This window comes from Sapajus apella, unplaced genomic scaffold (genome assembly GCF_009761245.1).
Source record: "Sapajus apella isolate SASKATOON/1434 unplaced genomic scaffold, GSC_monkey_1.0 scaffold158, whole genome shotgun sequence".
NCBI lineage: Eukaryota > Metazoa > Chordata > Mammalia > Primates > Cebidae > Sapajus > Sapajus apella.
The window spans coordinates 1,784,127-1,799,422 of record NW_022437098.1 but is presented as its reverse complement, the minus strand read 5'-3'; positions in this window follow the sequence as shown (position 1 = coordinate 1,799,422).

Sequence of the window (15,296 nt, the reverse complement as noted above, 5' to 3'; positions counted from 1 at the left end):
CAACAGAATCTGCATTCTTCCCAAGTGCACATGGCACAGTTTCCATGATAAGCCATGTGCTAGGCCATGAAACAAACAAGTACATTCGGAACACAGAAATAATACAAACGTGTGTTCTGTGACTGCAATGAAATGAAAGTAGAAATCAAAGTAGAAAGGATTTGGGAAACTCGTAGATAAGTGGAAATCAAACAACACACTTCCTAAGAATCATTGAGTCAAAGAAGTCAAAGGGGAAATCTGAAAAGAGTCTGAGATGAATGACAATGAAGAAACCACATGCTGTAACTTTTGGTATTCAGCTCAAGCAGTCCTTAGAGGGAACTTTATAGATGTCATGCCTACGTTAAGAAAGAAGGGCAGGCACAGTGCCTCACACCTGTAATCCCAGCACACTGGGAGGCTGAGGTGGGAGGATTGCTTGAAGCAAGGAGTTTGAGACCAGCCTGGGCAACACAGTGAGACCCTGTCTTTACAAAAATAAAAAAATAGAAATTAGCTGGGCATTGTGGTACTTGCTTGTAGTCCCTAGCTACTTGGGAGGCTGAGGTGGGAGGATTGCTTGAGCTAAGGTTGAGGCTACAGTGAGCTATGATCGTGCCACTGTACTGCAGTCGAGGTGACAAAGAGAGACTCTGTATCCAAAAAAAGAAAAGAAAAGGAAAGAAAAAGAAAAGCTGGGTGCAGTGGCTTGTGTCTCATGCCTACAATTTCCTCACGTTGGGAAACCGAGGTAGGAGGAGCGCTTGAGGCTGGGGCTTTGAGATCAGCCTGGGCAACATAGTGAGACCTTGTTTCTACTAAATAAATAAATAATTTAAAGTCAAGAAAAAAGAAGAAAGATTTTAAATCAATAATCTAAACCGCCACCTTAAGACATTAGAAAAAGAAGAGCTAAACCGAAAAGAAGCAGAAAAAGAAAATAATAAAGATTAGAGGCTGGTCTGATGTTAATGGGTTATCAGAACTTATTAACGTTAGTGTCACTGAAGCTGGTATATGATCCCCCACTGCTAAATTTGACTGGCTTTAAACTTTTGTAGATTAGTGGCTGCTTAGAGGTGGGGACTGGGAGCGCTGGAGGTCATGGTTAAAGAGTATCAAGTTCTTTTTGAGGTGATTAAAATGTTCTGAAATTGACCATGATGATGTATGCACCTGTTTATAGATGCACCTATCTAAGAATATACTTAAGTCTCCTGAATTGTACACTTGAAATGAGTAAATGGGGCCGTATATGGGCATTGGAGGGCATCCATAGTTTGGATGTCCCCTCCAAATCTCTTGTTGAAATGTGATCTCCAGCATTGGAGGTGGGTCATGGTGGGATTATGGGGCGGACCCTTTACAAATGGCTCAACACCATCCCCTTGGTGGTGAGTGAGTTCTCAGTTCACATGAGATCTGGTTGTTTGAAAGAGTTTGGGTTCCCTCCTTCTCTGTTGCTCCCACTCTGCCTGCCCCCCCTTTGCCTTCCATCATGATTGGAAGCGTCCTAAGGCCCTCACCAGAAGCAGGTGCTGGTGCCATGTACGGTCTGCAGAACTATGAGCCAAGCAAATCTCTTTTCTTATAAGTTACCCAACCTCAGGTATTCCTTTACAGGAACACAAGAGTGGAACTATATCTTAACTAATGAACTATATCTTACCTATTTCTCAATTAAGCTGTTAAAAAAGCTAGTAACAAACTACCCAGAGTGAAAATACAACACGGCACCTTCTCACAATAGGAGTGTTACTGGAAAGGGGTCCAGATCCAGACCCCCACAAAGGGTTCTTGGATCTCTTACAAGAAAGAATTCAAGGCGAGTCATAAAGTGAAAGCAAGTTTATTATGAAAGTAAAGGAATAAAGATCGGCTGCTCTGTAGACAGAGTAACCCCGAGGGCTGCCGGTTGCCTACGTCTATGGTTATTTCTATGCTTATATGCTAAGCAAGGGGTGGATTATTCATGCTTCCTGCTTTAGACCATATAGGGTAACTTCCTGACGTTGCCATGGCTTTTGTAAACTGTCCTGGCGCTGGTGGGAGTGCAGCAATGAGGACGACCAGAGGTCACTCTCGTCACCATCTTGGTTTTGGGGGGTTTTAGCCAGCTTCTTTCCCGCAGCCCATTTTATCACAAGGTCTTTATGAGCCGCATGTTGTGCCGACCTCCTGTCTCATCCTACGCCTTAGAATGCCTGGCCTCCTGGGAATGCAGCCCAGTAGCTCTCAGCCTTATTTTACCAAGCTGGAGTCAGTCTGGTTTAAACACCTCTGACACGCGCAGGCCGACCTCCAGCACCCACGTGCAAAGTCCCTATAGGTTGAAGGGCAGCTTGAGATAGGAGAGGGGTCTGCTTTCATGCCGCTTTTGTGGAGTGCGCTCAGGATGATTTGAGGCGTCCCACCTACCTTCTTCCCCTTGTTTTCCTCCCAATCTGTGATTCTTCCTCAAGTCAGCTGTATAAAACCTGAAGCCGGGTATCCAATGGCATTAGAATAATCATGGTGCTGAGCCTGGGGAAGGAACCATCTTCTCTTCCATTCGTCTGCCTGAGGCGAGTTCCGAACAGGAGCTGGTTGTATTGTGGGGGTCCCCGTCAGGCCTGGCGGAGAACAGAAACGCATCTTGGACCCTTTCCCATTACCCTCAGACTCTCCCATAATTTATGAGCTGCGTGGTTTATTTGTTCTTTAAAACCCTTCCTTGTTTTCGCCTTTTCTTTTTGCTTTATATAATGCGCATGTATGTCATCATAGAGCCTGGTTTTCTACAATGGGCTTTTTTGTGTGCTTTTGATTCAAACATAAAAAGCTCCACTTCAACGTAACAAATAAATTCCCAGCCATCATTGTGCCAAAGAATCCACAAACCTCAAACACACTTGGACTGGAAGGCACTTCCTGTTCCCGCTCTGAAGCCACGCACCCCTCCCCCGGCCTCACTGAGGAGCCCTGCAGACAGGGGCTTGTTTGTCAGTATTTTGAGTATGAATCAGATTGCTGCTGGGTGTTAGCCTGTCTCAGGCGCCCCCAGCCCTGCATCTGGACATGCCACTGATTTGCTTGCAGGCTTTCTGGTTAGAGCATTTTCTGTGCTGTGGGCAGGATTCCCCACCTCACTTCCCATGTGCTGCGGGTAGGGGCCTGGGGAGGACAGAGCCACGTGGAGGGCCCACCTCACCTGCATGCTGTTCCTCTCTGAGCACCCTCCGAGGTTCTCATCTGCAGGCATTCGTCCTCTGCCACAGAACCTGCCTTGGCCACCTCAGGTCACAGGTGACTCCGGGCCTGGGGCAGCCTCTAGGGGGTCGCCCTGCATGTCCTCGCATTGCTGGTTAGCTTCCTCTCCCACCCTCCTCCGCTCTGCCTCCACTGGGCTGCAAATCAATTGCGGATTCCTGAAAGGTAGGGTCCAAATGTTAAAGGTATTTCTAGTCACATGGTAGCCCCTCTTTCAGCCTCAAGGACCATATCTTTCAACTTGTTTACATAAGAAACCCTTCTCTTTGCAAAGCCCACCCCGTCTGTTTCTAGGAATGTCACGGGGGTGTCTCATGGGCGCCCATGGAAAGTCCCCATCCGATCCCCATCCAGCAAGCACTCCGCTCTCATTTCCTCTGCTGTGCTCACAGGGCCTGGCTTCCTCTCTCTCCACCGTTTGGGATTTCCAGACTCGGAGAGAATTTTACAACATCATGCTGTATATCCTTTTGTTCTTACTGTGTGAGGGTCAGAATGTTATGTGCCAGTACACGGAGTGTCTGGTCCATCAGCCAGGCCCACATGCTATTCACACACAGGCACACCCGGCAGGGTGCAGCCTAGGCTGAGAAACAAACGGGCCCCCAAATGTAAGGCAGCTTAAGCCAGGGAAGAGTTTCTCTGTTCTGTAAAGGCAGGAGGATTCGTGGTGGGGTGGCTGGGCTGGTTCCACAGTACCCAGGCCCTGCCTTCTTCTCCCTGTGACTCTGCCGTCCCTTACAGCAGTGTTTCTCACACAATCTGGGGCCTACTGTTATTATTTCTATTATCACTTAAATTTCCAATCTATCTCAGAGCGCTGGGTAGTTTTGGCATAAAAAGTGGCTGACTCATGCCCAGGTCTGGTCAATATATTGAGGTGGGTCCACAGATCATGTGCTTGAATGTCAAGCCAATATCAAGGTGCTCTGAAAGTTTACCAAAGCTGACCCAATTTCTGTCCTCACCTCATGCACTGGGCATGAGGTTCACGCAGTAGCTCCTGTGAGCAGGGCGGATTGCATGCAGAACTGCCCTGGAACGACACCTCTTCCACGCAGCTCAAGGTGCTCACCACCATGCCCTGTGGCGTCCACAGCACCCACAGTGTCACAGTGTCCACTGCAGCAACTTTCTGGCAAGTGGGGTGAAGAGGGGGCAGCGCAAGACCTGTTCCTTCCCTTGCGGGCCACCATGCTGAACACACGTCCCTTCTACTCACATCCCATTGGCCGGGGCTTGCCCACACACCACACTGAGCTGCAGGGGTGGTGGGAAAAGACGGACTTTATTTTGGGTACCTACACATCCGGGTAAATTTCAGGGGTTCTGTCGCTAAGAAAGAAGAGATGAATGGATATCAGGAGACGTGATGCTGAATGTGAAACCAGCCCACGTCCTGCTGGTCAAATTCACAGCAAGTGCAGCGTCTCCTTTCGCTGCCCTGCTTGATCCAGATGCTCGAGGGCTTCCGTGTTAGGTTCACTGAAGGAGCAGGAACTAAGTTGTATGCACACGAGATGAATAACTTCCTGGACAGGGCAGAGTGCAGGTCTCCGTGGCAACAGGGGCCTGTGTGCTGCTGCCGCTGGTGGCCCTGGAGACACTGACCAGTGGGCATCGCTGTCCCAGCAAAGACATGTTCCCAGTGAGGGCTTTGCTCTCCTCTGTACCACTGACCAGCCGCTTTGTTAATTCTCTATCATAGCAGAGATCAGACTGCACCCTTTGTTTTGTTCATTTTTGAGACAGAGTCTTGCTGTCACCCGTGCTGGAGTGCAGTGGGGTGATCCCCGCTTACTGCAACCTCGGCCTTCTGGGCTCAAGTGATGATGTCACCTCAGCCTCTGGAGTAGCAGGGACCACAGGCATGCATCACGATATTCAGCTGATTTGTTTATTTTTTCTAGAGATGGAGGTGCTCCTATATTTTCCAGGTGGGTCTTGAACTCCTGGCCTCAAGTGGTCCTCCTGCCTTGGCCTCCCAAAGTGCTGGGATTATAGGTGTGAGCCACCGTTCCCCACCTTGGATGGTACCTTTTAAGAAGATTGGGCTGAAGTTTGAGAAGAGCAAGATGGAAATATGACCCAGAGGAGAACTTACAGGAAACGCATAGCCCAGCCCCTTCTGGGAGTCCTCACCAGGTGCCCCCTCTTCCTGCTGCAGGAAGTGCTCTGAGCATTGCCGCACTGCAAACTCCGGGCAGAAATGACCCCGAGAAGGAAGTACATAATCCCATCTCTAAGCTCCACTTCCAGACCCCCTGTTCCTCATACTAGAACCTTCCTCTTTCCAGGGCAGTGACCATATCTGTTCCTTATGGAGCCACCCATAGGGTGTGGTATTAACCCACAGTCCTAATAGAAACTACAGAATTGTCAGACAGAACATTCCCCAGGTCTGGGCTATGGAGTTGTAAGCACCGCTGCATGGAACAGGTAGGGCTAAAATGATTGCAGCCCGGATTTTTTCAGTCTCATAGCATCAGTTATTCAATCCAGTTTTTCACTCACCACCTTAGCCATCTTAGTAACAAAAGGAATGCTTTCCTTTCTTTCCAAAGGAAGGCATCTGAAGATTTAAGTCACAGAGGTTGGCTGGCAAATTAGATCGCTGCGTCATTTCTCTAACTCAGTACAGGATCTTTATCCATTAGGACAGGTTTCACTGCAAGTCTAGCCTCTAGCAGTCAGAGATTCGAAGGCTGGCCTGATCCTGAAGACAGAGGGAGGCTCGGCTAAGAGGTCACAGGAAGCTGCACAACAGCCTCGTGTTAGACATTCATGTTCTGGATTGGTTTCTGGCAGTCCTGTCTGCCTAACTGATGATGACAATTTCTCAGGTTCAGGACTAGCGGGGAGAGATGGAGTCACCTAGGAAGGGACCGGTGTCCTTCTGCCCCCGTGACTTCTATAACCCAGAGCACACTCTTGAAACTGCTTCTGCTCTCTAAAGCAGTAGCTTCCCAACCCAGTTCATTACAAACTTGTGAGATCACCTTGGAGAATCTTGTAACTAAAAAGCCAGTTTCTGCAAATGGGCAGTCCTGAGTTGTGCCTGATTTCATGTGGGATTTTGCTGTTTTCCTGACACCCGTGCAATGAAACGGCCCATCTCTTAGAAATGTAAAAATCAGTGATGGTAATGTTCATAGCAGGATTTTATGCTAGGCGGCAGTGAAATCCTCAGCACACTGGCAGCTCCCTACTCTCCTGTCTCTGGATCTCCAGTGTTTATTTTATGTGAAGGAAAAACCAACACAGAACTTCTTGAACCCTTTATGTGGTTGAAATGGGGCCTTCTCTTCTATTAGGTAGTATGTGTCTATATCACGTTCTTGTTTTTAGACCAGAAAAGCTTGACACGTTTTATTATTTATGGCGTTAGCTTGCTGTTTGAACTCAGAATTTCTTTGCCTGGAATCTCAAGTGTGATGAAATAGCAGGAGAATGTTCCAACCTTCAGGGGTGAAGCCGTCAGGTGAAAGAAATGGAGACAAGAAAGGTGGAAGGGTAGAGACGGTGGGTCCTAGGAAGGAAGCCCTTTTCTGTTTTCAGCAGAAAATGTTGCTGTGCCATGTGATGAAAGAGGGGGCCTCCGTGAGGCCCAGGGTGTGACACCTGGCAGGGAGCCCAGGTTCTTTTCTTCTCTCTAAACTCCCAACTTTTACAAATTAGTGCCTGGGCTTTCAAGGCCATGACCTTTGAGTTTCAAGAGTCTATTCAGAACTGAAAATCCAAGAATTGGATTTTTTGGTCTCTGTCTTTGGGTCCGTTCATCCAGCCGTGAGTGACCAAGGGGAGGGAGGGCCACACAGTAGCTTCCATGTGAGAAGATAATTCTCTATCTCAGAAAGTTGTACCAGCATCCTGACCTATGAATACTGGACAGTCACAGGCATGAAAATTCAATGGTGGTCACGTTGTCTGATGCAGAAACGATGCTGTTCTCTTCCTTATGGTGTGAGCACACTGAAAAGTCCAATTTATATTTTATCACTGTATTAGTCCGTTCTCAAGCTGCTATAAAGAACTGCCCAAGACTGAGAAATTTATAAAGGAGAGAGATTTAATTGACTTACGGTTCTGCAGGCCTCAGGAAACTTACAATCATGATGGAAGGGGAAGCAAACACGTCCTTCTTCACATGGCAGCAGGAAGGAGAAGTGCCAAGCAAAGGGGCGAAAGTCCCTTATAAAATACTCAGATCTCGTGAGAACTCATTCATTATCATGAGAACAGCAGCATGGCGGTAACTGTCCCCTTGACAGGTGGGGATTATGACAATTCAAGGTGAGATTTGTGGGGATACAGCCAAATCATATCGGGGGAGGCAAACCAGATCAATCATATCAACCTCTGAGGAAGAAGGGGAGGAAGAGCGGGCACATGATGATGACGGCGAGACTTTTTTGTTCCATATGGAGATATAACAAGTGTGTCTCGTGCAGAGGAGGAGGAGGAGGAGGAGAAAGAAGGAGGAGGAGGGAGATGATGGTCGCTGGTGTGGGAGGAGGTGCCACATCCCTGTGAGGAGTGGCGCCAGGGCCTTGCTGATGGCAGGGAACATGGGAGTCTGGCCACGAACATTTCCCTGGAGGAGCTGGGTGTTTGCATTGCATGGAGGGTGAGGCTGGCTGGTTCCAATCCCAGGGAGACACAGCCTCAGCCTGCATTTACACACTCACACTCAGAGGAGCCGCCTCTGCTCTCCAACATCCTCAAGCCCTAGAAGACTCAGTTAGACCTTTCCAGGGTCCCAGTGAGCATCCAGCAGTGATGGCAGGACCGGCAGCATGAGTCAAAGGGTGCAACAGTGAGAAGTACCTCCTGCTGCCTCCTGCACCACCCCCCCGTATTTGGAAACGTGAGGGGACACATTCAGTTGTCACACTGTGGGTCACAGTTGAGAAGCGCCCCAAGAGTCAGTGCTGAGGGCAGAAGGTGGTGACGTGCACGCGCACGAACTCCTTCCCTCGTAGAGTACCTCTCAGAAACCTTCCTCTCTGGAAAGAAACAGCGAGAGTGCGGATGGGGCCCATGGGGCATTGGTGTCAGGCACCCCAGCTTCCCAGTGTTCCAGACTGTGGGATGAAACCAGCATGGCTGACTCACAAGCAGAAGGCAGAGGTCAGAAGGGGCAGCAAATGGTCTCACACTTTCAAAGCTGGTGAGCACTCAATCTGAATCTTGAGTTAAACAGATGTTCTGCAATTCAGTAAACTGACCAAGTGACCTCTGCAAGGGGACATAAGAGGGGTGACGAGTGTGCTTCCCCCACCTCCGGACCCGGGCTGCAGAGCCAAGCAATGCTGCCTCTCCCTCTCGTGAGTGTGGCTGAGGTGAGTGGCTTTTAATTCCTCTATGCCTCGCTTTCCTCTCTTATATGTTATGAAAGTATTTCCTCCTACAAGGGAAGACTCTCTGAGAAGTTACTGTTCCCATATTGCACACCCCCCAGAAATGGAACTCACCACTTTATCCCCATCCCAACGAGCTGGAATACTCTAGAGATAAGAGCGTGGGAGGGGGAGGCGGGGCCTTTGCTTTCTCATTTGTGAAAGGGGATGGCACATAGCCCTTCTCTCACAAGTGAGGTGGGAATCAGTGAGTCGAAACGTGAAAAGTGGCTTCAAGATACTCCCTGACTCTCTGGGGCCTCGAGGCGATCCAAAGCCATAGGCTGTAGCAGGCAGCAGAGGTTCCATCCTGGATTTCTTGGAGACAAGAAGAGGTGGTTAAGTCACATGACACAGGCAGTCCCCACATTAGCCATGTCTGGCCTCTCCTTGGTGTTCCCCTTAGGTTGCCATCACGGGAACCTCCCTCCACCGTGTCTGCCTGTCTTGAATATTTCTATCACTATTATGAAACTTTTACTTTGGGATACTAGTGGAAAGTCTTAGCAACACCATTTTAACAGGAGGCAGGGCTTGTTTAAAAGCAATCGAGCAGCGCTTCTATTGTTATTATTGAGATGGACTCTCACTCTGCAATCGCCACTTCCTGGGTTCAAACGATTCTCCTGCCTTAGCCTCCCAAAGTACTGGGATTACGGGCGTGAGCCACCGCCCCCGGTCGGGCAGCACTTAAGTACACACGAAGCCCATGTGCAGCAATTCCGCTCCTACCTGCTCACAGGTCGTGGGGGTCATGCCCCCCTCAACTGTGTGCTTCAGGGCAGCACCGTCTGCAGGAGAGGGAGACCACATGTGAGCGGTGCCTGAGGCAGAGTGGTCTTCGATACTTAGAGGCAACAGATGAGGTTCATAGCAGTTCAGAGTGAAAAGGCAGACACAAAATGCGGTCTAGAGCCCGCCACTGTAACTGAGAGTGGGGGCCAGAGGCACGGGCAGAAATGCAGATTCTCCCTCCACTCCTGAATCTGAATCTGTGAACAAGGATGCCCAGGCGGGCACATTGAAGATAGGGAAGTGCCGTCTGCCGCACACAAAGCAGTGGCATGCTCCCTACAGCCACACATCGGTACCTTAAATGTTTGCCTTTGTGGGAAGAGTGGTGGGAGAGGAGAACAGGGGTAATGTTAACGAAGCTAAAACTCAGGCAAGAGCGACACAGAGGCAGCACGTGCTTTCTCATGGTGAGCAAGGTTCCTGCAGGCACCGTTTCCAAGAAAGATTGCTGAAGACGTGGACGAGCTCACCAACAGCCCATGTCTCCTCCTCCCTCCCTGGCCTCAAGCCCCAAAGGGAACCTGTGAGCCAAGACCAAGCCTGGGTCCAGGGTCCCAGCCCTTTCGACCCACTGCTTTGCTGCGGCCGGGCTTCTGTTCTTGCCTTGAGCAAGAGTCCCTCACTGTGCATTTGCTGCAGCAAATCATCAAGGCAAAGCGCTTGCCCATGAAGTCATGTGGAAAAAACAGAGGGGCATTTAAGGCATAACATTTGCTAGATGCAATCATGAGAAGGAAAGGCTTTTTCATCAAACGTTGATTCCCAGTCAGAGCAAAATTCCACAGATCGGGAAGGGCAAAATCGATTAGTATTAAGCTGAAAATAATTTTGCTTTCAGTAGCTCAGTACTCTGCCCAGAGTCAGGAAAACGCAGGCATGGTAATATGCTACCGTTAACAATTGTCCTTCCAAGATGGTTACGCAGGAAACATCACGGAAGCAACGTGGCAAACCCCAGGCCCACATCTGCCAGCCTTCAGCTGTGGGGCCAGCAATGCCATGTCAGCAATGGGTGAGACAGGGTCATCGCAAATCGAGAGAAGCAGTAAGCTTTTAGGAAGGAAACAGATAGTTGAGGCACTGAGTAGCACTGAGCCTGGGCAAAGGCCCTCAGGGTCCTGTTGGCAGCACAGAGGAGGTGGCTGAGGGCTACTGCCCACCCATGAGGAGAAAACCTTTTACAGGAACTCATGAGGTCCTCATTGTCACTGCGTATTATTACTGCTCTACAGATGGATCACAAATGAGTGATGGGAATTTACACAACCCAAGAGCACTAATTTTTCAAACACATTGCTTGGGTATAGTAAAAAGTCTCCAAAATATCCAAATGTGGAGATATATATATATATATAATATATATATATGTATTTGTGATTATCTTAGCCTGTTCGTGCTGCTATAATGGAATACCTTAGACTGGGTGATTTATAAATATTCGGAACTGATTTTTTACATTCTGGAGGCTGGGAAGTCCAAGGTCAAGGCACTAGAGATTCAGTGTCTGGTGAGGGCTGCTCTCTGTTTCCGAGAGGGTGCCTGTAATGCACCCTCACACCATGGGGAGGGTGAAAGGGCATGAACGCTGTGCCTTCACATGGCGGGAAAGAGGGAAGGGCAGAAAGGCACCAGGGCTCTCCAACCTTTTTGTAAGAGCATGAACCCATTCCTCAGAGTGTGGCCTCAGGACTTAATCACTTTCCGAAAAGTCCCACCTTTTAATACTATCACGTTAGGTATTAAATTTCAACGTGGGAATTTTTGAGACATGAACATTTAAGCCACAGCAGTGATCCTTGGAATTGTGTACTTGTTACTGTTAATCTGTAAAAGGCACATAGTTTCTCTCCTGTTTATCTTGTGGTGTTTCTAGAAGGATCAAAAGAAGTAAAAGGGATGTGTAGATAGTGCCTACCACAAGAAACAAGCATAAGATATTTGTGCCAATAAAAGATACGTTTGATGCCGTATTGATTCCTCTCACCTGAAGCCCTTAGAGGGATGCCACCTTCCTCCTGTTGCCTCCATTCCTAGCTGTTCCAGTGCTCCTCCCTCTCTTTTCTGTCTAGAACCTTCCATTGCCCTACACAACTACAGCGCAACCTTCTAGGAGATAGGGGTTTCCAAATGGTAACCCTAGAGCATTTGCTCTGGAGGCAAAGTTTTCATGGTCCTTGGCAAAACAGTAAAAAGCTTAACATCGCTGATAATTAGAGAAATGCAAATCAAAACCATCTAACACCAGTCAGAATGACTGTTATTAAAAAGTAAAAAAATAGCAGATGCTGGCAAGGTTGTAGAGAAAAAGGAACATGTATACACTGTTTGGGGGGTTGTAAATTAGTTCAGCCGTTGTAGAAGACAGTGTGGTGATTCCTCAAAGACCCAAAGGCAGAAATACCATTCAACCCAGCAATCCCATTACGGAAGGAATAGAAATCATTCTGTTATAAAGACACATGCAGGTATCATGTTCATTGCAGTGCTAGTCACAATAGAAAAGACAGGGAATCAATCTAAACGCCCATCAATGGTAGACTAGATAAAGAAAATGTGGTACCTATACACCCTGGAATAGTATGCAGCCATAAAAAAGAATGAGATCATGTCCTTTGCAGGAACATAGATGGAACTGGAGGCCATTATCCTTAGCAAACAGAAGGAACAGAAAACCAAATACCACATGTTCTCACTTATAAGTGGGAGCTGAATAATGAGAACACACGGACACAGAGAGGGGAACAGCACACACTGGGCCTTTTTAGAGGGTGGAGGGCGAGAGGAGGGAGAGGATCAAGAAAAATAACTAATGGGTACTAGGCTTAACACCTGAGCGATGAAATAATCTGTACAACAAACCCCCAAGACACAAGTTTACCTCTGTAACAAACTCGTACCCCTGAACTTAAAGGTTAAAAATAAAATAAAAATAAACGCAGTGAGGTACATTTTCCCACCAAGCCAAATTTACTCAATTGAAAAAATTGTCATTCATCTTGAGATTGTTTTCCTCCTTTTATTGGTGATAAAATACCATTCTAACATGATTTGCTATGAAAATGATAGAACCCATAGATGCTAGGTTTCTTTTTTTTTTTTTTTACCTTAATGTGTTTACTTGAAAAAATTACAAGTTGGCCACCTTATATAGGTCCTCCAGCTCTTTTATTTTAAAATTTTGAGGGCCGGGCGCGGTGGCTCAAGCCTGTAATCCCAGCACTTTGGGAGGCCGAGGCAGGTGGATCACGAGGTCAAGAGATCGAGACCACCCTGGTCAACATGGTGAAACCCCGTCTCTACTAAAAATACAAAAAATTAGCTGGGCATGGTGGTGCGTGCCTGTAATCCCAGCTACTCAGGATGCTGAGGCAGGAGAATTGCCTGAACCCGGGAGGCGGAGGTTGCGGTGAGCCGAGATCGCGCCATTGCACTCCAGCCTGGGTAACATGAGTGAAACTCCGTCTCAAAAAAAAAAAATTTTTTTTTGATTGGCCTATGAAATTTCACAGCCTGGGAATCACTGCTGAGTGCTCCATTGCTTACTTTCCCAAGGCCTGAGGTGTGCCTTCAGTGTAAGAGAAGCATACACTAGAAGCTATGTGCAAGAGCCTGATGAAGAGGAGCCTGGGCTGGGTGTCTCTGACTTAGGAATGCATCTTCCCAGAACTTCGGCAAGGGCATCTGGAGCTGGTGCCAGCAAGGGTGACAGCTCCATGGGCAGGCACCCCACCAGAGCTCGGGGACTGCCTGCTGTGTCCTGCTGCTCTGGGTAGTCTTTCCCCAGAATCCTTAGTTAAAATTAACGGAAAGTAACCTTTGAATGGCCACGAGGGGTGATTCAAGCCATACTTTGGTCAACAGGTATAGTGACCATTTATGAGGGCTTGGTGGGAGAGCTCAAGGCACCTATGGCGATTTAGAGAGTTGTTTCTGAGGAGAAATGCATTCTGAGTTCCAGATTGCTAAATTAAAATTAAAGTCTTGAAGTGTTTCATACATTCTCAGATGGGCTGGAACCCATCCAAGAGACTCAGCTGAATCCAGTAACAACAACTGGACGTCCATAGCAGGTCTTGCACATTACAGTCCTGGTGATCCCCGTGGAAGAGGATTCAAAGAGCTGGGTTCTAGAACTTCCAGGTCCTCTGTGTAGCCACCAGCCTCATGTGACCATCAAGCACTTGACATGTAGCTGGTCCAAGTGGTGATGGGCACTAAGTATAAAACATACACTGGCTTTCAAATATGTGAAAAAAGAAAAGAAGAATGTAAAAGATTGGTTACGTTTTGAAATAATATTTTAGGTATATTGTGTTTATAAATATAGTATTAATTTCACATATTTTTACTTCTACAACGTGACTAGAAAGAGTTAAATTACATTTGTGGCTCACATTTGTGGCTTGCACTGTTTCTACTGGACAGTACTCCTTTAGACCACATGTTGGAAAACTACACCCCCAGGTGAAATCTAGCTGATGGTCTGCTTTTGTAAATAAAGTTTTATCGGAACACGACACACAAATTTGTTTGCATATTGTCTATGGCTGCTTTTGAACTACAACAGCAGAGCTGAGGAGTTGTTACACTAACTGTATGCCCCACAAAGCCTAAAATAGCCACCATCTGACTTTTTATTGAAAAAGCTTGTTCACATTTGGTTTAGACTATCAAGATTCAAATCCCGCTTTAGTGGTGTGACCTGGGCAAGGGTTTTTCTCTGTATGTGCCTCCACTCCTCATGTGTTAAATGGGGGTAATGATAAAGCAGACCTTCCCCCAGGGGTTCTCGTGAGGAATGAAAGAAATACTACATATCAGCCATGGAGTAAATATTCAACGGAAGCTCATCACCATCATCGTCATCATCATCTCCTCGTGGTCATCCATGTTATCATCATCTCATTGACATCATCTTCATCCCCCTCCTCCTCCTCATCATCAACGTCGTTGATTCAGAGCACCGGACTGGGCTCGGAGAGTTATCTGTTGTCCCTGGTCACAGTCATGTAGTTGGTAGGTAAACAAGTGAGGTCTCAAATTCTTTTGTTCTAACTCACATTTTGTTATTTCATTTTAAGGCCCTTTAAAAGCAAAGCAAAAAAAAAAATGGCTTGAGAAAAAAGACTGTCAAATGTTGGGAGAGTGATTTATGTCTTGCATGCACCTCACTGCCTTCCCAGATGGGGCCTCAGCATCATTCTCAACATAATTCTCCAGGCAGTACGCACAAATGGACTTGGCACTTAAGCTGAGACTTCTTTGTTATTCTTGGTCCAAAGACGTGGACTTCAAGGTCAGTTGGATAAGTAAATTCTAATATAAATAGCTCGTAGCATATCAAATGTAACTATTAATACATTACTCTTTGGGGTTTCCTAAGAGTTATGGAGATTTCTTTACAATAATTAAAAAATTATTTGGTACATTATATGAATAACAATACTTAGCATTTATAGTCCTTTGTAATTCATAAAACATGTTCAGATATATAATTCTCCTTGAGTCCTACCATATTCATAGAGGATGAACTGAGCAGATATTGTTATTCCATTTTCATAGATGGGAAAATGGAAGGCCAGATAATTGATGATTGCTTGCCATTAGGAGGCTGTGGTCTCTGGCTCCAGTGTTTTTGTATCAATGATCATGTTCCCTCAGAATCAGAGGCCTCAGATGAACTCTTTAGAGGTTTACCAGTGTGAATTTCTGAAGCAAGCTGAGTATTTATGTACAAATTCAGTTGGCAGAGTCCTTGGTCCCAAAAATGTTTACTTTCTTTTACTTTTCTTCAAACGTGTACCCTTCAGACCTTTTTTTCTTCCCAAACCTTGGTAAAGATAAGGTGTTTTAGTTAGCTACTGCTGCCAG